The sequence below is a fragment of the Salmo trutta genome, chromosome 13 (genome assembly GCF_901001165.1).
Source record: "Salmo trutta chromosome 13, fSalTru1.1, whole genome shotgun sequence".
NCBI lineage: Eukaryota > Metazoa > Chordata > Actinopteri > Salmoniformes > Salmonidae > Salmo > Salmo trutta.
In genome coordinates this window covers 4,265,068-4,286,851 of record NC_042969.1, presented here as the reverse complement: position 1 = coordinate 4,286,851, position 21,784 = coordinate 4,265,068, and the positions used below count along the sequence as shown (strand labels likewise).

Below are 21,784 nucleotides of genomic sequence, written 5' to 3'. Positions count from 1 at the left end.
TGTCCCTTATTAGACAATTTCTCAGGATCAAATCCTGGTTTCCCCCTTGAATCATGTACTTTCTATGTGTATCTTGAGAGAGGGGAGTGCACCTTTTTAAATTATGTGACTCAATCTAAATGTCCCTAATTAAATGGTTTTTCTCTCAGTTGAACAGTTCCTAAAATAGGTGGAAGTGCAATAGACTTCAGATCAAGAGGAATCAGGATCAAACCCTATTGTCAACTTGAAATCAAATATTTCATGGTTACGCTTTGAAAGAGAGAGTGTTCTTTATTAGGTTATGTAGATCGCCCTCTGAAATGTCCCTTATTAGACAATTTCTCAGGATCAAATCCTGGTTCCCCCTTGATCATGTACTTCTATGTGTATCTTGAGAGAGGGAGTGCTCCTTTTTTGGTGATGTTACTCAATCTAAAATGTCCCTCATTAGATGTTTTTTCTCTCTGTCAGACAGTTCCTAACAGAGGTGGAATTGCAAAGGTCTTTGGATCAAGAGGTCTCAGGTTCAAATCCTATAGTCAACATGAAATCAAATACTTTATGGGTATGTTTTCAAAGCGAGAGTAAAATGTATTAGGTTATCTAGATCTCCAGCTAAAATGTACCTTATTCGAGATTTTTTTCCCATTCAGATAGTTTCTAGCAGAGGGGGTATAGCTCAGTGGTAGAGCATTTGACTGCAGATCAAGAGGTCCCAGGTTCAAATCCTGGTGCCCCCTTAAAATCAATTGCTTTCTAAGAGTGTAAATAGGGTAGAAGTGCACCTTTTTAAATTATGTTACTCAATCTAAAATGTCCCTAATTAAATGGTTTTTCTCTCAGTTGAACAGTTCCTAAAATAGGTGGAAGTGCAATAGACTTCAGATCAAGAGGTCTCAGGATCAAACCCTATTGTCAACTTGAAATCAAATATTTTATGGGTACGCTTTGAAAGAGAGAGTGTTCTTTATTAGGTTATGTAGATCGCCCTCTGAAATGTCCCTTATTCGACAATTTCTCAGGATCAAATCCTGGTTCCCCCTTGAATCATGTACTTTCTATGTGTATCTTGAGAGAGGGAGTGCTCCTTTTTTGGTTATGTTACTCAATCTAAAATGTCCCTCATTAGATGTTTTTTCTCTCTGTCAGACAGTTCCTAACAGAGGTGGAATTGCAAAGGTCTTTGGATCAAGAGGTCTCAGGTTCAAATCCTATAGTCAACATGAAATCAAGTACTTTATTGGTATGTTTTCAAAGCGAGAGTAAAATGTATTAGGTTATCTAGATCTCCAGCTAAAATGTACCTTATTCGAGAATTTTTTCCCATTCAGATAGTTTCTAGCAGAGGGGGTATAGCTCAGTGGTAGAGCATTTGACTGCAGATCAAGAGGTCCCAGGTTCAAATCCTGGTGCCACTTAAAATCAATTGCTTGCTAAGAGTATAAATAGGGTAGAAGTGCACCTTTTTAAATTATGTTACTCAATCTAAAATGTCCCTAATTAAATGGTTTTTCTCTCAGTTGAACAGTTCCTAAAATAGGTGGAAGTGCAATAGACTTCAGATCAAGAGGTCTCAGGATCAAACCCTATTGTCAACTTGAAATCAAATATTTTATGGGTACGCTTTGAAAGAGAGAGTGTTCTTTATTAGGTTATGTAGATCGCCCTCTGAAATGTCCCTTATTCGACAATTTCTCAGGATCAAATCCTGGTTCCCCCTTGAATCATGTACTTTCTATGTGTATCTTGAGAGAGGGAGTGCTCCTTTTTGGTTATGTTACTCAATCTAAAATGTCCCTCATTAGATGTTTTTTCTCTCTGTCAGACAGTTCCTAACAGAGGTGGAATTGCAAAGGTCTTTGGATCAAGAGGTCTCAGGTTCAAATCCTATAGTCAACATGAAATCAAGTTCTTTATTGGTATGTTTTCAAAGCGAGAGTAAAATGTATTAGGCTATCTAGATCTCCAGCTAAAATGTACCTTATTCGAGAATTTTTTCCCATTCAGATAGTTTCTAGCAGAGGGGGTATAGCTCAGTGGTAGAGCATTTGACTGCAGATCAAGAGGTCCCAGGTTCAAATCCTGGTGCCCCTTAAAATCAATTGCTTGCTAAGAGTATAAATAGGGTAGAAGTGCACCTTTTTAAATTATGTTACTCAATCTAAAATGTCCCTAATTAAATGGTTTTTCTCTCAGTTGAACAGTTCCTAAAATAGGTGGAAGTGCAATAGACTTCAGATCAAGAGGTCTCAGGATCAAACCCTATTGTCAACTTGAAATCAAATATTTTATGGGTACGCTTTGAAAGAGAGAGTGTTCTTTATTAGGTTATGTAGATCGCCCTCTGAAATGTCCCTTATTCGACAATTTCTCAGGATCAAATCCTGGTTCCCCCCTTGAATCATGTACTTTCTATGTGTATCTTGAGAGAGGGAGTGCTCCTTTTTTGGTTATGTTACTCAATCTAAAATGTCCCTCATTAGATGTTTTTTCTCTCTGTCAGACAGTTCCTAACAGAGGTGGAATTGCAAAGGTCTTTGGATCAAGAGGTCTCAGGTTCAAATCCTATAGTCAACATGAAATCAAATACTTTATGGGTATGTTTTCAAAGCGAGAGTAAAATGTATTAGGTTATCTAGATCTCCAGCTAAAATGTACCTTATTCGAGAATTTTTTCCCATTCAGATAGTTTCTAGCAGAGGGGGTATAGCTCAGTGGTAGAGCATTTGACTGCAGATCAAGAGGTCCCAGGTTCAAATCCTGGTACCCCCTTAAAATCAATTGCTTTCTAAGAGTATAAATAGGGTAGAAGTGCACCTTTTAAATTATGTTACTCAATCTAAAATGTCCCTAATTAAATGGTTTTTCTCTCAGTTGAACAGTTCCTAAAATAGGTGGAAGTGCAATAGACTTCAGATCAAGAGGTCTCAGGATCAAACCCTATTGTCAACTTGAAATCAAATATTTTATGGGTACGCTTTGAAAGAGAGAGTGTTCTTTATTAGGTTATGTAGATCGCCCTCTGAAATGTCCCTTATTCGACAATTTCTCAGGATCAAATCCTGGTTTCCCCTTGAATCATGTACTTTCTATGTGTATCTTGAGAGAGGGAGTGCTCCTTTTTTGGTTATGTTACTCAATCTAAAATGTCCCTCATTAGATGTTTTTTCTCTCTGTCAGACAGTTCCTAACAGAGGTGGAATTGCAAAGGTCTTTGGATCAAGAGGTCTCAGGTTCAAATCCTATAGTCAACATGAAATCAAATACTTTATGGGTATGTTTTCAAAGCGAGAGTAAAATGTATTAGGTTATCTAGATCTCCAGCTAAAATGTACCTTATTCGAGAATTTTTTCCCATTCAGATAGTTTCTAGCAGAGGGGGTATAGCTCAGTGGTAGAGCATTTGACTGCAGATCAAGAGGTCCCAGGTTCAAATCCTGGTGCCCCCTTAAAATCAATTGCTTTCTAAGAGTATAAATAGGGTAGAAGTGCACCTTTTAAATTATGTTACTCAATCTAAAATGTCCCTAATTAAATGGTTTTTCTCTCAGTTGAACAGTTCCTAAAATAGGTGGAAGTGCAATAGACTTCAGATCAAGAGGTCTCAGGATCAAACCCTATTGTCAACTTGAAATCAAATATTTTATGGGTACGCTTTGAAAGAGAGAGTGTTCTTTATTAGGTTATGTAGATCGCCCTCTGAAATGTCCCTTATTAGACAATTTCTCAGGATCAAATCCTGGTTCCCCCTTGAATCATGTACTTTCTATGTGTATCTTGAGAGAGGGAGTGCTCCTTTTTTGGTGATGTTACTCAATCTAAAATGTCCCTCATTAGATGTTTTTTCTCTCTGTCAGACAGTTCCTAACAGAGGTGGAATTGCAAAGGTCTTTGGATCAAGAGGTCTCAGGTTCAAATCCTATAGTCAACATGAAATCAAATACTTTATGGGTATGTTTTCAAAGCGAGAGTAAAATGTATTAGGTTATCTAGAGCTCCAGCTAAAATGTACCTTATTCGAGAATTTTTTCCCATTCAGATAGTTTCTAGCAGAGGGGGTATAGCTCAGTGGTAGAGCATTTGACTGCAGATCAACAGGTCCCAGGTTCAAATCCTGGTACCCCCTTAAAATCAATTGCTTTCTAAGAGTATAAATAGGGTAGAAGTGCACCTTTTTAAATTATGTTACTCAATCTAAAATGTCCCTAATTAAATGGTTTTTCTCTCAGTTGAACAGTTCCTAAAATAGGTGGAAGTGCAATAGACTTCAGATCAAGAGGTCTCAGGATCAAACCCTATTGTCAACTTGAAATCAAATATTTTATGGGTACGCTTTGAAAGAGAGAGTGTTCTTTATTAGGTTATGTAGATCGCCCTCTGAAATGTCCCTTATTAGACAATTTCTCAGGATCAAATCCTGGTTCCCCCTTGAATCATGTACTTTCTATGTGTATCTTGAGAGAGGGAGTGCACCTTTTTAAATTATGTTACTCAATCTAAAATGTCCCTAATTAAATGGTTTTTCTCTCAGTTGAACAGTTCCTAAAATAGGTGGAAGTGCAATAGACTTCAGATCAAGAGGTCTCAGGATCAAACCCTATTGTCAACTTGAAATCAAATATTTTATGGGTACGCTTTGAAAGAGAGAGTGTTCTTTATTAGGTTATGTAGATCGCCCTCTGAAATGTCCCTTATTAGACAATTTCTCAGGATCAAATCCTGGTTCCCCCTTGAATCATGTACTTTCTATGTGTATCTTGAGAGAGGGAGTGCTCCTTTTTTGGTGATGTTACTCAATCTAAAATGTCCCTCATTAGATGTTTTTTCTCTCTGTCAGACAGTTCCTAACAGAGGTGGAATTGCAAAGGTCTTTGGATCAAGAGGTCTCAGGTTCAAATCCTATAGTCAACATGAAATCAAATACTTTATGGGTATGTTTTCAAAGCGAGAGTAAAATGTATTAGGTTATCTAGATCTCCAGCTAAAATGTACCTTATTCGAGATTTTTTTCCCATTCAGATAGTTTCTAGCAGAGGGGGTATAGCTCAGTGGTAGAGCATTTGACTGCAGATCAAGAGGTCCCAGGTTCAAATCCTGGTGCCCCCTTAAAATCAATTTCTTTCTAAGAGTATAAATAGGGTAGAAGTGCACCTTTTTAAATTATGTTACTCAATCTAAAATGTCCCTAATTAAATGGTTTTTCTCTCAGTTGAACAGTTCCTAAAATAGGTGGAAGTGCAATAGACTTCAGATCAAGAGGTCTCAGGATCAAACCCTATTGTCAACTTGAAATCAAATATTTTATGGGTACGCTTTGAAAGAGAGAGTGTTCTTTATTAGGTTATGTAGATCGCCCTCTGAAATGTCCCTTATTAGACAATTTCTCAGGATCAAATCCTGGTTCCCCCTTGAATCATGTACTTTCTATGTGTATCTTGAGAGAGGGAGTGCACCTTTTAAATTATGTTACTCAATCTAAAATGTCCCTAATTAAATGGTTTTTCTCTCAGTTGAACAGTTCCTAAAATAGGTGGAAGTGCAATAGACTTCAGATCAAGAGGAATCAGGATCAAACCCTATTGTCAACTTGAAATCAAATATTTCATGGTTACGCTTTGAAAGAGAGAGTGTTCTTTATTAGGTTATGTAGATCGCCCTCTGAAATGTCCCTTATTAGACAATTTCTCAGGATCAAATCCTGGTTCCCCCTTGAATCATGTACTTTCTATGTGTATCTTGAGAGAGGGAGTGCTCCTTTTTTGGTGATGTTACTCAATCTAAAATGTCCCTCATTAGATGTTTTTTCTCTCTGTCAGACAGTTCCTAACAGAGGTGGAATTGCAAAGGTCTTTGGATCAAGAGGTCTCAGGTTCAAATCCTATAGTCAACATGAAATCAAATACTTTATGGGTATGTTTTCAAAGCGAGAGTAAAATGTATTAGGTTATCTAGATCTCCAGCTAAAATGTACCTTATTCGAGATTTTTTTCCCATTCAGATAGTTTCTAGCAGAGGGGGTATAGCTCAGTGGTAGAGCATTTGACTGCAGATCAAGAGGTCCCAGGTTCAAATCCTGGTGCCCCCTTAAAATCAATTCCTTTCTAAGAGTATAAATAGGGTAGAAGTGCACCTTTTTAAATTATGTTACTCAATCTAAAATGTCCCTAATTAAATGGTTTTTCTCTCAGTTGAACAGTTCCTAAAATAGGTGGAAGTGCAATAGACTTCAGATCAAGAGGTCTCAGGATCAAACCCTATTGTCAACTTGAAATCAAATATTTTATGGGTACGCTTTGAAAGAGAGAGTGTTCTTTATTAGGTTATGTAGATCGCCCTCTGAAATGTCCCTTATTAGACAATTTCTCAGGATCAAATCCTGGTTCCCCCTTGAATCATGTACTTTCTATGTGTATCTTGAGAGAGGGAGTGCTCCTTTTTTGGTGATGTTACTCAATCTAAAATGTCCCTCATTAGATGTTTTTTCTCTCTGTCAGACAGTTCCTAACAGAGGTGGAATTGCAAAGGTCTTTGGATCAAGAGGTCTCAGGTTCAAATCCTATAGTCAACATGAAATCAAATACTTTATGGGTATGTTTTCAAAGCGAGAGTAAAATGTATTAGGTTATCTAGATCTCCAGCTAAAATGTACCTTATTCGAGAATTTTTTCCCATTCAGATAGTTTCTAGCAGAGGGGGTATAGCTCAGTGGTAGAGCATTTGACTGCAGTGCCCCCTTAAAATCAATTTCTTTCTAAGAGTATAAATAGGGTAGAAGTGCACCTTTTTAAATTATGTTACTCAATCTAAAATGTCCCTAATTAAATGGTTTTTCTCTCAGTTGAACAGTTCCTAAAATAGGTGGAAGTGCAATAGACTTCAGATCAAGAGGTCTCAGGATCAAACCCTATTGTCAACTTGAAATCAAATATTTTATGGGTACGCTTTGAAAGAGAGAGTGTTCTTTATTAGGTTATGTAGATCGCCCTCTGAAATGTCCCTTATTAGACAATTTCTCAGGATCAAATCCTGGTTCCCCCTTGAATCATGTACTTTCTATGTGTATCTTGAGAGAGGGAGTGCACCTTTTTAAATTATGTTACTCAATCTAAAATGTCCCTAATTAAATGGTTTTTCTCTCAGTTGAACAGTTCCTAAAATAGGTGGAAGTGCAATAGACTTCAGATCAAGAGGTCTCAGGATCAAACCCTATTGTCAACTTGAAATCAAATATTTTATGGGTACGCTTTGAAAGAGAGAGTGTTCTTTATTAGGTTATGTAGATCGCCCTCTGAAATGTCCCTTATTAGACAATTTCTCAGGATCAAATCCTGGTTCCCCCTTGAATCATGTACTTTCTATGTGTATCTTGAGAGAGGGAGTGCTCCTTTTTTGGTGATGTTACTCAATCTAAAATGTCCCTCATTAGATGTTTTTTCTCTCTGTCAGACAGTTCCTAACAGAGGTGGAATTGCAAAGGTCTTTGGATCAAGAGGTCTCAGGTTCAAATCCTATAGTCAACATGAAATCAAATACTTTATGGGTATGTTTTCAAAGCGAGAGTAAAATGTATTAGGTTATCTAGATCTCCAGCTAAAATGTACCTTATTCGAGATTTTTTTCCCATTCAGATAGTTTCTAGCAGAGGGGGTATAGCTCAGTGGTAGAGCATTTGACTGCAGATCAAGAGGTCCCAGGTTCAAATCCTGGTGCCCCCTTAAAATCAATTTCTTTCTAAGAGTATAAATAGGGTAGAAGTGCACCTTTTTAAATTATGTTACTCAATCTAAAATGTCCCTAATTAAATGGTTTTTCTCTCAGTTGAACAGTTCCTAAAATAGGTGGAAGTGCAATAGACTTCAGATCAAGAGGTCTCAGGATCAAACCCTATTGTCAACTTGAAATCAAATATTTTATGGGTACGCTTTGAAAGAGAGAGTGTTCTTTATTAGGTTATGTAGATCGCCCTCTGAAATGTCCCTTATTAGAAAATTTCTCAGGATCAAATCCTGGTTCCCCCTTGAATCATGTACTTTCTATGTGTATCTTGAGAGAGGGAGTGCACCTTTTTAAATTATGTTACTCAATCTAAAATGTCCCTAATTAAATGGTTTTTCTCTCAGTTGAACAGTTCCTAAAATAGGTGGAAGTGCAATAGACTTCAGATCAAGAGGAATCAGGATCAAACCCTATTGTCAACTTGAAATCAAATATTTCATGGTTACGCTTTGAAAGAGAGAGTGTTCTTTATTAGGTTATGTAGATCGCCCTCTGAAATGTCCCTTATTAGACAATTTCTCAGGATCAAATCCTGGTTCCCCCTTGAATCATGTACTTTCTATGTGTATCTTGAGAGAGGGAGTGCTCCTTTTTTGGTGATGTTACTCAATCTAAAATGTCCCTCATTAGATGTTTTTTCTCTCTGTCAGACAGTTCCTAACAGAGGTGGAATTGCAAAGGTCTTTGGATCAAGAGGTCTCAGGTTCAAATCCTATAGTCAACATGAAATCAAATACTTTATGGGTATGTTTTCAAAGCGAGAGTAAAATGTATTAGGTTATCTAGATCTCCAGCTAAAATGTACCTTATTCGAGATTTTTTTCCCATTCAGATAGTTTCTAGCAGAGGGGGTATAGCTCAGTGGTAGAGCATTTGACTGCAGATCAAGAGGTCCCAGGTTCAAATCCTGGTGCCCCCTTAAAATCAATTCCTTTCTAAGAGTATAAATAGGGTAGAAGTGCACCTTTTTAAATTATGTTACTCAATCTAAAATGTCCCTAATTAAATGGTTTTTCTCTCAGTTGAACAGTTCCTAAAATAGGTGGAAGTGCAATAGACTTCAGATCAAGAGGTCTCAGGATCAAACCCTATTGTCAACTTGAAATCAAATATTTTATGGGTACGCTTTGAAAGAGAGAGTGTTCTTTATTAGGTTATGTAGATCGCCCTCTGAAATGCCCCTTATTAGACAATTTCTCAGGATCAAATCCTGGTTCCCCCTTGAATCATGTACTTTCTATGTGTATCTTGAGAGAGGGAGTGCACCTTTTTAAATTATGTTACTCAATCTAAAATGTCCCTAATTAAATGGTTTTTCTCTCAGTTGAACAGTTCCTAAAATAGGTGGAAGTGCAATAGACTTCAGATCAAGAGGTCTCAGGATCAAACCCTATTGTCAACTTGAAATCAAATATTTTATGGGTACGCTTTGAAAGAGAGAGTGTTCTTTATTAGGTTATGTAGATCGCCCTCTGAAATGTCCCTTATTAGACAATTTCTCAGGATCAAATCCTGGTTCCCCCTTGAATCATGTACTTTCTATGTGTATCTTGAGAGAGGGAGTGCTCCTTTTTTGGTGATGTTACTCAATCTAAAATGTCCCTCATTAGATGTTTTTTCTCTCTGTCAGACAGTTCCTAACAGAGGTGTAATTGCAAAGGTCTTTGGATCAAGAGGTCTCAGGTTCAAATCCTATAGTCAACATGAAATCAAATACTTTATGGGTATGTTTTCAAAGCGAGAGTAAAATGTATTAGGTTATCTAGATCTCCAGCTAAAATGTACCTTATTCGAGATTTTTTTCCCATTCAGATAGTTTCTAGCAGAGGGGGTATAGCTCAGTGGTAGAGCATTTGACTGCAGATCAAGAGGTCCCAGGTTCAAATCCTGGTGCCCCCTTAAAATCAATTTCTTTCTAAGAGTATAAATAGGGTAGAAGTGCACCTTTTTAAATTATGTTACTCAATCTAAAATGTCCCTAATTAAATGGTTTTTCTCTCAGTTGAACAGTTCCTAAAATAGGTGGAAGTGCAATAGACTTCAGATCAAGAGGTCTCAGGATCAAACCCTATTGTCAACTTGAAATCAAATATTTTATGGGTACGCTTTGAAAGAGAGAGTGTTCTTTATTAGGTTATGTAGATCGCCCTCTGAAATGTCCCTTATTAGACAATTTCTCAGGATCAAATCCTGGTTCCCCCTTGAATCATGTACTTTCTATGTGTATCATGAGAGAGGGAGTGCACCTTTTTAAATTATGTTACTCAATCTAAAATGTCCCTAATTAAATGGTTTTTCTCTCAGTTGAACAGTTCCTAAAATAGGTGGAAGTGCAATAGACTTCAGATCAAGAGGAATCAGGATCAAACCCTATTGTCAACTTGAAATCAAATATTTCATGGTTACGCTTTGAAAGAGAGAGTGTTCTTTATTAGGTTATGTAGATCGCCCTCTGAAATGTCCCTTATTAGACAATTTCTCAGGATCAAATCCTGGTTCCCCCTTGAATCATGTACTTTCTATGTGTATCTTGAGAGAGGGAGTGCTCCTTTTTTGGTGATGTTACTCAATCTAAAATGTCCCTCATTAGGTGTTTTTTCTCTCTGTCAGACAGTTCCTAACAGAGGTGGAATTGCAAAGGTCTTTGGATCAAGAGGTCTCAGGTTCAAATCCTATAGTCAACATGAAATCAAATACTTTATGGGTATGTTTTCAAAGCGAGAGTAAAATGTATTAGGTTATCTAGATCTCCAGCTAAAATGTACCTTATTCGAGATTTTTTTCCCATTCAGATAGTTTCTAGCAGAGGGGGTATAGCTCAGTGGTAGAGCATTTGACTGCAGATCAAGAGGTCCCAGGTTCAAATCCTGGTGCCCCCTTAAAATCAATTCCTTTCTAAGAGTATAAATAGGGTAGAAGTGCACCTTTTTAAATTATGTTACTCAATCTAAAATGTCCCTAATTAAATGGTTTTTCTCTCAGTTGAACAGTTCCTAAAATAGGTGGAAGTGCAATAGACTTCAGATCAAGAGGTCTCAGGATCAAACCCTATTGTCAACTTGAAATCAAATATTTTATGGGTACGCTTTGAAAGAGAGAGTGTTCTTTATTAGGTTATGTAGATCGCCCTCTGAAATGTCCCTTATTAGACAATTTCTCAGGATCAAATCCTGGTTCCCCCTTGAATCATGTACTTTCTATGTGTATCTTGAGAGAGGGAGTGCACCTTTTTAAATTATGTTACTCAATCTAAAATGTCCCTAAATAAATGGTTTTTCTCTCAGTTGAACAGTTCCTAAAATAGGTGGAAGTGCAATAGACTTCAGATCAAGAGGTCTCAGGATCAAACCCTATTGTCAACTTGAAATCAAATATTTTATGGGTACGCTTTGAAAGAGAGAGTGTTCTTTATTAGGTTATGTAGATCGCCCTCTGAAATGTCCCTTATTAGACAATTTCTCAGGATCAAATCCTGGTTCCCCCTTGAATCATGTACTTTCTATGTGTATCTTGAGAGAGGGAGTGCTCCTTTTTTGGTGATGTTACTCAATCTAAAATGTCCCTCATTAGATGTTTTTTCTCTCTGTCAGACAGTTCCTAACAGAGGTGGAATTGCAAAGGTCTTTGGATCAAGAGGTCTCAGGTTCAAATCCTATAGTCAACATGAAATCAAATACTTTATGGGTATGTTTTCAAAGCGAGAGTAAAATGTATTAGGTTATCTAGATCTCCAGCTAAAATGTACCTTATTCGAGATTTTTTTCCCATTCAGATAGTTTCTAGCAGAGGGGGTATAGCTCAGTGGTAGAGCATTTGACTGCAGATCAAGAGGTCCCAGGTTCAAATCCTGGTGCCCCCTTAAAATCAATTTCTTTCTAAGAGTATAAATAGGGTAGAAGTGCACCTTTTTAAATTATGTTACTCAATCTAAAATGTCCCTAATTAAATGGTTTTTCTCTCAGTTGAACAGTTCCTAAAATAGGTGGAAGTGCAATAGACTTCAGATCAAGAGGTCTCAGGATCAAACCCTATTGTCAACTTGAAATCAAATATTTTATGGGTACGCTTTGAAAGAGAGAGTGTTCTTTATTAGGTTATGTAGATCGCCCTCTGAAATGTCCCTTATTAGACAATTTCTCAGGATCAAATCCTGGTTCCCCCTTGAATCATGTACTTTCTATGTGTATCTTGAGAGAGGGAGTGCACCTTTTTAAATTATGTTACTCAATCTAAAATGTCCCTAATTAAATGGTTTTTCTCTCAGTTGAACAGTTCCTAAAATAGGTGGAAGTGCAATAGACTTCAGATCAAGAGGAATCAGGATCAAACCCTATTGTCAACTTGAAATCAAATATTTCATGGTTACGCTTTGAAAGAGAGAGTGTTCTTTATTAGGTTATGTAGATCGCCCTCTGAAATGTCCCTTATTAGACAATTTCTCAGGATCAAATCCTGGTTCCCCCTTGAATCATGTACTTTCTATGTGTATCTTGAGAGAGGGAGTGCTCCTTTTTTGGTGATGTTACTCAATCTAAAATGTCCCTCATTAGATGTTTTTTCTCTCTGTCAGACAGTTCCTAACAGAGGTGGAATTGCAAAGGTCTTTGGATCAAGAGGTCTCAGGTTCAAATCCTATAGTCAACATGAAATCAAATACTTTATGGGTATGTTTTCAAAGCGAGAGTAAAATGTATTAGGTTATCTAGATCTCCAGCTAAAATGTACCTTATTCGAGATTTTTTTCCCATTCAGATAGTTTCTAGCAGAGGGGGTATAGCTCAGTGGTAGAGCATTTGACTGCAGATCAAGAGGTCCCAGGTTCAAATCCTGGTGCCCCCTTAAAATCAATTCCTTTCTAAGAGTATAAATAGGGTAGAAGTGCACCTTTTTAAATTATGTTACTCAATCTAAAATGTCCCTAATTAAATGGTTTTTCTCTCAGTTGAACAGTTCCTAAAATAGGTGGAAGTGCAATAGACTTCAGATCAAGAGGTCTCAGGATCAAACCCTATTGTCAACTTGAAATCAAATATTTTATGGGTACGCTTTGAAAGAGAGAGTGTTCTTTATTAGGTTATGTAGATCGCCCTCTGAAATGTCCCTTATTAGACAATTTCTCAGGATCAAATCCTGGTTCCCCCTTGAATCATGTACTTTCTATGTGTATCTTGAGAGAGGGAGTGCTCCTTTTTTGGTGATGTTACTCAATCTAAAATGTCCCTCATTAGATGTTTTTTCTCTCTGTCAGACAGTTCCTAACAGAGGTGGAATTGCAAAGGTCTTTGGATCAAGAGGTCTCAGGTTCAAATCCTATAGTCAACATGAAATCAAATACTTTATGGGTATGTTTTCAAAGCGAGAGTAAAATGTATTAGGTTATCTAGATCTCCAGCTAAAATGTACCTTATTCGAGAATTTTTTCCCATTCAGATAGTTTCTAGCAGAGGGGGTATAGCTCAGTGGTAGAGCATTTGACTGCAGTGCCCCCTTAAAATCAATTTCTTTCTAAGAGTATAAATAGGGTAGAAGTGCACCTTTTTAAATTATGTTACTCAATCTAAAATGTCCCTAATTAAATGGTTTTTCTCTCAGTTGAACAGTTCCTAAAATAGGTGGAAGTGCAATAGACTTCAGATCAAGAGGTCTCAGGATCAAACCCTATTGTCAACTTGAAATCAAATATTTTATGGGTACGCTTTGAAAGAGAGAGTGTTCTTTATTAGGTTATGTAGATCGCCCTCTGAAATGTCCCTTATTAGACAATTTCTCAGGATCAAATCCTGGTTCCCCCTTGAATCATGTACTTTCTATGTGTATCTTGAGAGAGGGAGTGCACCTTTTTAAATTATGTTACTCAATCTAAAATGTCCCTAATTAAATGGTTTTTCTCTCAGTTGAACAGTTCCTAAAATAGGTGGAAGTGCAATAGACTTCAGATCAAGAGGAATCAGGATCAAACCCTATTGTCAACTTGAAATCAAATATTTCATGGTTACGCTTTGAAAGAGAGAGTGTTCTTTATTAGGTTATGTAGATCGCCCTCTGAAATGTCCCTTATTAGACAATTTCTCAGGATCAAATCCTGGTTCCCCCTTGAATCATGTACTTTCTATGTGTATCTTGAGAGAGGGAGTGCTCCTTTTTTGGTGATGTTACTCAATCTAAAATGTCCCTCATTAGATGTTTTTTCTCTCTGTCAGACAGTTCCTAACAGAGGTGGAATTGCAAAGGTCTTTGGATCAAGAGGTCTCAGGTTCAAATCCTATAGTCAACATGAAATCAAATACTTTATGGGTATGTTTTCAAAGCGAGAGTAAAATGTATTAGGTTATCTAGATCTCCAGCTAAAATGTACCTTATTCGAGATTTTTTTCCCATTCAGATAGTTTCTAGCAGAGGGGGTATAGCTCAGTGGTAGAGCATTTGACTGCAGATCAAGAGGTCCCAGGTTCAAATCCTGGTGCCCCCTTAAAATCAATTGCTTACTAAGAGTATAAATAGGGTAGAAGTGCACCTTTTTAAATTATGTTACTCAATCTAAAATGTCCCTAATTAAATGGTTTTTCTCTCAGTTGAACAGTTCCTAAAATAGGTGGAAGTGCAATAGACTTCAGATCAAGAGGTCTCAGGATCAAACCCTATTGTCAACTTGAAATCAAATATTTTATGGGTACGCTTTGAAAGAGAGAGTGTTCTTTATTAGGTTATGTAGATCGCCCTCTGAAATGCCCCTTATTAGACAATTTCTCAGGATCAAATCCTGGTTCCCCCTTGAATCATGTACTTTCTATGTGTATCTTGAGAGAGGGAGTGCACCTTTTTAAATTATGTTACTCAATCTAAAATGTCCCTAATTAAATGGTTTTTCTCTCAGTTGAACAGTTCCTAAAATAGGTGGAAGTGCAATAGACTTCAGATCAAGAGGTCTCAGGATCAAACCCTATTGTCAACTTGAAATCAAATATTTTATGGGTACGCTTTGAAAGAGAGAGTGTTCTTTATTAGGTTATGTAGATCGCCCTCTGAAATGTCCCTTATTAGACAATTTCTCAGGATCAAATCCTGGTTCCCCCTTGAATCATGTACTTTCTATGTGTATCTTGAGAGAGGGAGTGCTCCTTTTTTGGTGATGTTACTCAATCTAAAATGTCCCTCATTAGATGTTTTTTCTCTCTGTCAGACAGTTCCTAACAGAGGTGGAATTGCAAAGGTCTTTGGATCAAGAGGTCTCAGGTTCAAATCCTATAGTCAACATGAAATCAAATACTTTATGGGTATGTTTTCAAAGCGAGAGTAAAATGTATTAGGTTATCTAGATCTCCAGCTAAAATGTACCTTATTCGAGAATTTTTTCCCATTCAGATAGTTTCTAGCAGAGGGGGTATAGCTCAGTGGTAGAGCATTTGACTGCAGTGCCCCCTTAAAATCAATTTCTTTCTAAGAGTATAAATAGGGTAGAAGTGCACCTTTTTAAATTATGTTACTCAATCTAAAATGTCCCTAATTAAATGGTTTTTCTCTCAGTTGAACAGTTCCTAAAATAGGTGGAAGTGCAATAGACTTCAGATCAAGAGGTCTCAGGATCAAACCCTATTGTCAACTTGAAATCAAATATTTTATGGGTACGCTTTGAAAGAGAGAGTGTTCTTTATTAGGTTATGTAGATCGCCCTCTGAAATGTCCCTTATTAGACAATTTCTCAGGATCAAATCCTGGTTCCCCCTTGAATCATGTACTTTCTATGTGTATCTTGAGAGAGGGAGTGCACCTTTTTAAATTATGTTACTCAATCTAAAATGTCCCTAATTAAATGGTTTTTCTCTCAGTTGAACAGTTCCTAAAATAGGTGGAAGTGCAATAGACTTCAGATCAAGAGGAATCAGGATCAAACCCTATTGTCAACTTGAAATCAAATATTTCATGGTTACGCTTTGAAAGAGAGAGTGTTCTTTATTAGGTTATGTAGATCGCCCTCTGAAATGTCCCTTATTAGACAATTTCTCAGGATCAAATCCTGGTTCCCCCTTGAATCATGTACTTTCTATGTGTATCTTGAGAGAGGGAGTGCTCCTTTTTTGGTGATGTTACTCAATCTAAAATGTCCCTCATTAGATGTTTTTTCTCTCTGTCAGACAGTTCCTAACAGAGGTGGAATTGCAAAGGTCTTTGGATCAAGAGGTCTCAGGTTCAAATCCTATAGTCAACATGAAATCAAATACTTTATGGGTATGTTTTCAAAGCGAGAGTAAAATGTATTAGGTTATCTAGATCTCCAGCTAAAATGTACCTTATTCGAGATTTTTTTCCCATTCAGATAGTTTCTAGCAGAGGGGGTATAGCTCAGTGGTAGAGCATTTGACTGCAGATCAAGAGGTCCCAGGTTCAAATCCTGGTGCCCCCTTAAAATCAATTCCTTTCTAAGAGTATAAATAGGGTAGAAGTGCACCTTTTTAAATTATGTTACTCAATCTAAAATGTCCCTAATTAAATGGTTTTTCTCTCAGTTGAACAGTTCCTAAAATAGGTGGAAGTGCAATAGACTTCAGATCAAGAGGTCTCAGGATCAAACCCTATTGTCAACTTGAAATCAAATATTTTATGGGTACGCTTTGAAAGAGAGAGTGTTCTTTATTAGGTTATGTAGATCGCCCTCTGAAATGCCCCTTATTAGACAATTTCTCAGGATCAAATCCTGGTTCCCCCTTGAATCATGTACTTTCTATGTGTATCTTGAGAGAGGGAGTGCACCTTTTTAAATTATGTTACTCAATCTAAAATGTCCCTAATTAAATGGTTTTTCTCTCAGTTGAACAGTTCCTAAAATAGGTGGAAGTGCAATAGACTTCAGATCAAGAGGTCTCAGGATCAAACCCTATTGTCAACTTGAAATCAAATATTTTATGGGTACGCTTTGAAAGAGAGAGTGTTCTTTATTAGGTTATGTAGATCGCCCTCTGAAATGTCCCTTATTAGACAATTTCTCAGGATCAAATCCTGGTTCCCCCTTGAATCATGTACTTTCTATGTGTATCTTGAGAGAGGGAGTGCTCCTTTTTTGGTGATGTTACTCAATCTAAAATGTCCCTCATTAGATGTTTTTTCTCTCTGTCAGACAGTTCCTAACAGAGGTGGAATTGCAAAGGTCTTTGGATCAAGAGGTCTCAGGTTCAAATCCTATAGTCAACATGAAATCAAATACTTTATGGGTATGTTTTCAAAGCGAGAGTAAAATGTATTAGGTTATCTAGATCTCCAGCTAAAATGTACCTTATTCGAGAATTTTTTCCCATTCAGATAGTTTCTAGCAGAGGGGGTATAGCTCAGTGGTAGAGCATTTGACTGCAGATCAAGAGGTCCCAGGTTCAAATCCTGGTGCCCCCTTAAAATCAATTGCTTTCTAAGAGTATAAATAGGGTAGAAGTGCACCTTTTTAAATTATGTTACTCAATCTAAAATGTCCCTAATTAAATGGTTTTTCTCTCAGTTGAACAGTTCCTAAAATAGGTGGAAGTGCAATAGACTTCAGATCAAGAGGTCTCAGGATCAAACCCTATTGTCAACTTGAAATCAAATATTTTATGGGTACGCTTTGAAAGAGAGAGTGTTCTTTATTAGGTTATGTAGATCGCCCTCTGAAATGTCCCTTATTAGACAATTTCTCAGGATCAAATCCTGGTTCCCCCTTGAATCATGTACTTTCTATGTGTATCTTGAGAGAGGGAGTGCACCTTTTTAAATTATGTTACTCAATCTAAAATGTCCCTAATTAAATGGTTTTTCTCTCAGTTGAACAGTTCCTAAAATAGGTGGAAGTGCAATAGACTTCAGATCAAGAGGAATCAGGATCAAACCCTATTGTCAACTTGAAATCAAATATTTCATGGTTACGCTTTGAAAGAGAGAGTGTTCTTTATTAGGTTATGTAGATCGCCCTCTGAAATGTCCCTTATTCGACAATTTCTCAGGATCAAATCCTGGTTCCCCCTTGAATCATGTACTTTCTATGTGTATCTTGAGAGAGGGAGTGCTCCTTTTTTGGTGATGTTACTCAATCTAAAATGTCCCTCATTAGATGTTTTTTCTCTCTGTCAGACAGTTCCTAACAGAGGTGGAATTGCAAAGGTCTTTGGATCAAGAGGTCTCAGGTTCAAATCCTATAGTCAACATGAAATCAAATACTTTATGGGTATGTTTTCAAAGCGAGAGTAAAATGTATTAGGTTATCTAGATCTCCAGCTAAAATGTACCTTATTCGAGATTTTTTTCCCATTCAGATAGTTTCTAGCAGAGGGGGTATAGCTCAGTGGTAGAGCATTTGACTGCAGATCAAGAGGTCCCAGGTTCAAATCCTGGTGCCCCCTTAAAATCAATTCCTTTCTAAGAGTATAAATAGGGTAGAAGTGCACCTTTTTAAATTATGTTACTCAATCTAAAATGTCCCTAATTAAATGGTTTTTCTCTCAGTTGAACAGTTCCTAAAATAGGTGGAAGTGAAATAGACTTCAGATCAAGAGGTCTCAGGATCAAACCCTATTGTCAACTTGAAATCAAATATTTTATGGGTACGCTTTGAAAGAGAGAGTGTTCTTTATTAGGTTATGTAGATCGCCCTCTGAAATGTCCCTTATTAGACAATTTCTCAGGATCAAATCCTGGTTCCCCCTTGAATCATGTACTTTCTATGTGTATCTTGAGAGAGGGAGTGCTCCTTTTTTGGTGATGTTACTCAATCTAAAATGTCCCTCATTAGATGTTTTTTCTCTCTGTCAGACAGTTCCTAACAGAGGTGGAATTGCAAAGGTCTTTGGATCAAGAGGTCTCAGGTTCAAATCCTATAGTCAACATGAAATCAAATACTTTATGGGTATGTTTTCAAAGCGAGAGTAAAATGTATTAGGTTATCTAGATCTCCAGCTAAAATGTACCTTATTCGAGAATTTTTTCCCATTCAGATAGTTTCTAGCAGAGGGGGTATAGCTCAGTGGTAGAGCATTTGACTGCAGTGCCCCCTTAAAATCAATTTCTTTCTAAGAGTATAAATAGGGTAGAAGTGCACCTTTTTAAATTATGTTACTCAATCTAAAATGTCCCTAATTAAATGGTTTTTCTCTCAGTTGAACAGTTCCTAAAATAGGTGGAAGTGCAATAGACTTCAGATCAAGAGGTCTCAGGATCAAACCCTATTGTCAACTTGAAATCAAATATTTTATGGGTACGCTTTGAAAGAGAGAGTGTTCTTTATTAGGTTATGTAGATCGCCCTCTGAAATGTCCCTTATTAGACAATTTCTCAGGATCAAATCCTGGTTCCCCCTTGAATCATGTACTTTCTATGTGTATCTTGAGAGAGGGAGTGCTCCTTTTTTGGTGATGTTACTCAATCTAAAATGTCCCTCATTAGATGTTTTTTCTCTCTGTCAGACAGTTCCTAACAGAGGTGGAATTGCAAAGGTCTTTGGATCAAGAGGTCTCAGGTTCAAATCCTATAGTCAACATGAAATCAAATACGTTATGGGTATGTTTTCAAAGCGAGAGTAAAATGTATTAGGTTATCTAGATCTCCAGCTAAAATGTACCTTATTCGAGAATTTTTTCCCATTCAGATAGTTTCTAGCAGAGGGGGTATAGCTCAGTGGTAGAGCATTTGACTGCAGATCATAGAGGTCCCAGGTTCAAATCCTGGTGCCCCCTTAAAATCAATTCCTTTCTAAGAGTATAAATAGGGTAGAAGTGCACCTTTTTAAATTATGTTACTCAATCTAAAATGTCCCTAATTAAATGGTTTTTCTCTCAGTTGAACAGTTCCTAAAATAGGTGGAAGTGCAATAGACTTCAGATCAAGAGGTCTCAGGATCAAACCCTATTGTCAACTTGAAATCAAATATTTTATGGGTACGCTTTGAAAGAGAGAGTGTTCTTTATTAGGTTATGTAGATCGCCCTCTGAAATGTCCCTTATTAGACAATTTCTCAGGATCAAATCCTGGTTCCCCCTTGAATCATGTACTTTCTATGTGTATCTTGAGAGAGGGAGTGCTCCTTTTTTGGTGATGTTACTCAATCTAAAATGTCCCTCATTAGATGTTTTTTCTCTCTGTCAGACAGTTCCTAACAGAGGTGGAATTGCAAAGGTCTTTGGATCAAGAGGTCTCAGGTTCAAATCCTATAGTCAACATGAAATCAAATACTTTATGGGTATGTTTTCAAAGCGAGAGTAAAATGTATTAGGTTATCTAGATCTCCAGCTAAAATGTACCTTATTCGAGAATTTTTTCCCATTCAGATAGTTTCTAGCAGAGGGGGTATAGCTCAGTGGTAGAGCATTTGACTGCAGATCAAGAGGTCCCAGGTTCAAATCCTGGTGCCCCCTTAAAATCAATTGCTTTCTAAGAGTATAAATAGGGTAGAAGTGCACCTTTTTAAATTATGTTACTCAATCTAAAATGTCCCTAATTAAATGGTTTTTCTCTCAGTTGAACAGTTCCTAAAATAGGTGGAAGTGCAATAGACTTCAGATCAAGAGGTCTCAGGATCAAACCCTATTGTCAACTTGAAATCAAATATTTTATGGGTACGCTTTGAAAGAGAGAGTGTTCTTTATTAGGTTATGTAGATCGCCCTCTGAAATGTCCCTTATTAGACAATTTCTCAGGATCAAATCCTGGTTCCCCCTTGAATCATGTACTTTCTATATGTATCTTGAGAGAGGGAGTGCTCCTTTTTTGGTGATGTTACTCAATCTAAAATGTCCCTCATTAGATGTTTTTTCTCTCTGTCAGACAGGTCCTAACAGAGGTGGAATTGCAAAGGTCTTTGGATCAAGAGGTCTCAGGTTCAAATCCTGTAGTCAACATGAAATCAAATACTTTATGGGTATGTTTTCAAAGCGAGAGTAAAATGTATTAGGTTATCTAGATCTCCAGGTAAAATGTACCTTCTTCGAGAATTTTTTCCCATTCAGATAGTTTCTAGCAGAGGGGGTATAGCTCAGTGGTAGAGCGTTTGACTGCAGATCAAGAGGTCCCAGGTTCAAATCCTGGTGCCCCCTTAAAATCAATTGCTTTCTAAGAGTATAAATAGGGTAGAAGTGCACCTATTTAAATTATGTTACTCAATCTAAAATGTCCCTAATTAAATGGTTTTTCTCTCAGTTGAACAGTTCCTAAAATAGGTGGAAGTGCAATAGACTTCAGATCAAGAGGAATCAGGATCAAACCCTATTGTCAACTTGAAATCAAATATTTCATGGTTACGCTTTGAAAGAGAGAGTGTTCTTTATTAGGTTATGTAGATCGCCCTCTGAAATGTCCCTTATTAGACAATTTCTCAGGATCAAATCCTGGTTCCCCCTTGAATCATGTACTTTCTATGTATATCTTGAGAGAGGGAGTGCTCCTTTTTTGGTTATGTTACTCAATCTAAAATGTCCCTCATTAGATGTTTTTTCTCTCTGTCAGACAGGTCCTAACAGAGGTGGAATTGCAAAGGTCTTTGGATCAAGAGGTCTCAGGTTCAAATCCTATAGTCAACATGAAATCAAATACTTTATGGGTATGTTTTCAAAGCGAGAGTAAAATGTATTAGGTTATCTAGATCTCCAGCTAAAATGTACCTTCTTCGAGAATTTTTTCCCATTCAGATAGTTTCTAGCAGAGGGGGTATAGCTCAGTGGTAGAGCATTTGACTGCAGATCAAGAGGTCCCAGGTTCAAATCCTGGTGCCCCCTTAAAATCAATTGCTTTCTAAGAGTATAAATAGGGTAGAAGTGCACCTTTTTAAATTATGTTACTCAATCTAAAATGTCCCTAATTAAATGGTTTTTCTCTCAGTTGAACAGTTCCTAAAATAGGTGGAAGTGCAATAGACTTCAGATCAAGAGGTCTCAGGATCAAATCCTATTGACAACTTGAAATCAAATATTTTATGGGTACGCTTTGAAAGAGAGAGTGTTCTTTATTAGGTTATGTAGATCGCCCTCTGAAATGTCCCTTAGACAATTTCTCAGGATCAAATCCTGGTTCCCCCTTG

General features: G+C 37.2%; 22 non-coding genes across 22 annotated transcripts; all 22 read left to right on the top strand.

Moving 5' to 3' along the window:
* Nucleotides 1–650: 650 nt before the first annotated feature.
* trnac-gca (transfer RNA cysteine (anticodon GCA)) lies at nt 651–722 on the top strand. The gene has a single exon. It is a non-coding gene; the product is annotated as a tRNA-Cys (tRNA).
* A 606-nt stretch (nt 723–1,328) lies between these two features.
* Nucleotides 1,329–1,400, top strand: trnac-gca (transfer RNA cysteine (anticodon GCA)). The gene has a single exon. It is a non-coding gene; the product is annotated as a tRNA-Cys (tRNA).
* A 604-nt stretch (nt 1,401–2,004) lies between these two features.
* Nucleotides 2,005–2,076, top strand: trnac-gca (transfer RNA cysteine (anticodon GCA)). Its single transcript has one exon. It is a non-coding gene; the product is annotated as a tRNA-Cys (tRNA).
* Nucleotides 2,077–2,682: 606 nt separating this feature from the next.
* Nucleotides 2,683–2,754, top strand: trnac-gca (transfer RNA cysteine (anticodon GCA)). The gene has a single exon. It is a non-coding gene; the product is annotated as a tRNA-Cys (tRNA).
* A 605-nt stretch (nt 2,755–3,359) lies between these two features.
* On the top strand, nt 3,360–3,431 carry trnac-gca (transfer RNA cysteine (anticodon GCA)). The gene has a single exon. It is a non-coding gene; the product is annotated as a tRNA-Cys (tRNA).
* A 605-nt stretch (nt 3,432–4,036) lies between these two features.
* Nucleotides 4,037–4,108, top strand: trnac-gca (transfer RNA cysteine (anticodon GCA)). Its single transcript has one exon. It is a non-coding gene; the product is annotated as a tRNA-Cys (tRNA).
* Nucleotides 4,109–5,016: 908 nt separating this feature from the next.
* On the top strand, nt 5,017–5,088 carry trnac-gca (transfer RNA cysteine (anticodon GCA)). The gene has a single exon. It is a non-coding gene; the product is annotated as a tRNA-Cys (tRNA).
* Nucleotides 5,089–5,995: 907 nt separating this feature from the next.
* trnac-gca (transfer RNA cysteine (anticodon GCA)) lies at nt 5,996–6,067 on the top strand. Its single transcript has one exon. It is a non-coding gene; the product is annotated as a tRNA-Cys (tRNA).
* A 1,558-nt stretch (nt 6,068–7,625) lies between these two features.
* Nucleotides 7,626–7,697, top strand: trnac-gca (transfer RNA cysteine (anticodon GCA)). The gene has a single exon. It is a non-coding gene; the product is annotated as a tRNA-Cys (tRNA).
* Nucleotides 7,698–8,605: 908 nt separating this feature from the next.
* On the top strand, nt 8,606–8,677 carry trnac-gca (transfer RNA cysteine (anticodon GCA)). Its single transcript has one exon. It is a non-coding gene; the product is annotated as a tRNA-Cys (tRNA).
* Nucleotides 8,678–9,585: 908 nt separating this feature from the next.
* On the top strand, nt 9,586–9,657 carry trnac-gca (transfer RNA cysteine (anticodon GCA)). The gene has a single exon. It is a non-coding gene; the product is annotated as a tRNA-Cys (tRNA).
* Nucleotides 9,658–10,565: 908 nt separating this feature from the next.
* On the top strand, nt 10,566–10,637 carry trnac-gca (transfer RNA cysteine (anticodon GCA)). The gene has a single exon. It is a non-coding gene; the product is annotated as a tRNA-Cys (tRNA).
* Nucleotides 10,638–11,545: 908 nt separating this feature from the next.
* trnac-gca (transfer RNA cysteine (anticodon GCA)) lies at nt 11,546–11,617 on the top strand. The gene has a single exon. It is a non-coding gene; the product is annotated as a tRNA-Cys (tRNA).
* A 908-nt stretch (nt 11,618–12,525) lies between these two features.
* On the top strand, nt 12,526–12,597 carry trnac-gca (transfer RNA cysteine (anticodon GCA)). The gene has a single exon. It is a non-coding gene; the product is annotated as a tRNA-Cys (tRNA).
* A 1,558-nt stretch (nt 12,598–14,155) lies between these two features.
* On the top strand, nt 14,156–14,227 carry trnac-gca (transfer RNA cysteine (anticodon GCA)). The gene has a single exon. It is a non-coding gene; the product is annotated as a tRNA-Cys (tRNA).
* A 1,860-nt stretch (nt 14,228–16,087) lies between these two features.
* On the top strand, nt 16,088–16,159 carry trnac-gca (transfer RNA cysteine (anticodon GCA)). Its single transcript has one exon. It is a non-coding gene; the product is annotated as a tRNA-Cys (tRNA).
* A 908-nt stretch (nt 16,160–17,067) lies between these two features.
* On the top strand, nt 17,068–17,139 carry trnac-gca (transfer RNA cysteine (anticodon GCA)). The gene has a single exon. It is a non-coding gene; the product is annotated as a tRNA-Cys (tRNA).
* Nucleotides 17,140–18,047: 908 nt separating this feature from the next.
* On the top strand, nt 18,048–18,119 carry trnac-gca (transfer RNA cysteine (anticodon GCA)). The gene has a single exon. It is a non-coding gene; the product is annotated as a tRNA-Cys (tRNA).
* A 1,256-nt stretch (nt 18,120–19,375) lies between these two features.
* On the top strand, nt 19,376–19,448 carry trnac-gca (transfer RNA cysteine (anticodon GCA)). The gene has a single exon. It is a non-coding gene; the product is annotated as a tRNA-Cys (tRNA).
* Nucleotides 19,449–20,054: 606 nt separating this feature from the next.
* Nucleotides 20,055–20,126, top strand: trnac-gca (transfer RNA cysteine (anticodon GCA)). Its single transcript has one exon. It is a non-coding gene; the product is annotated as a tRNA-Cys (tRNA).
* Nucleotides 20,127–20,732: 606 nt separating this feature from the next.
* trnac-gca (transfer RNA cysteine (anticodon GCA)) lies at nt 20,733–20,804 on the top strand. The gene has a single exon. It is a non-coding gene; the product is annotated as a tRNA-Cys (tRNA).
* Nucleotides 20,805–21,410: 606 nt separating this feature from the next.
* On the top strand, nt 21,411–21,482 carry trnac-gca (transfer RNA cysteine (anticodon GCA)). Its single transcript has one exon. It is a non-coding gene; the product is annotated as a tRNA-Cys (tRNA).
* The last annotated feature ends 302 nt before the right edge of the window (nt 21,483–21,784 follow it).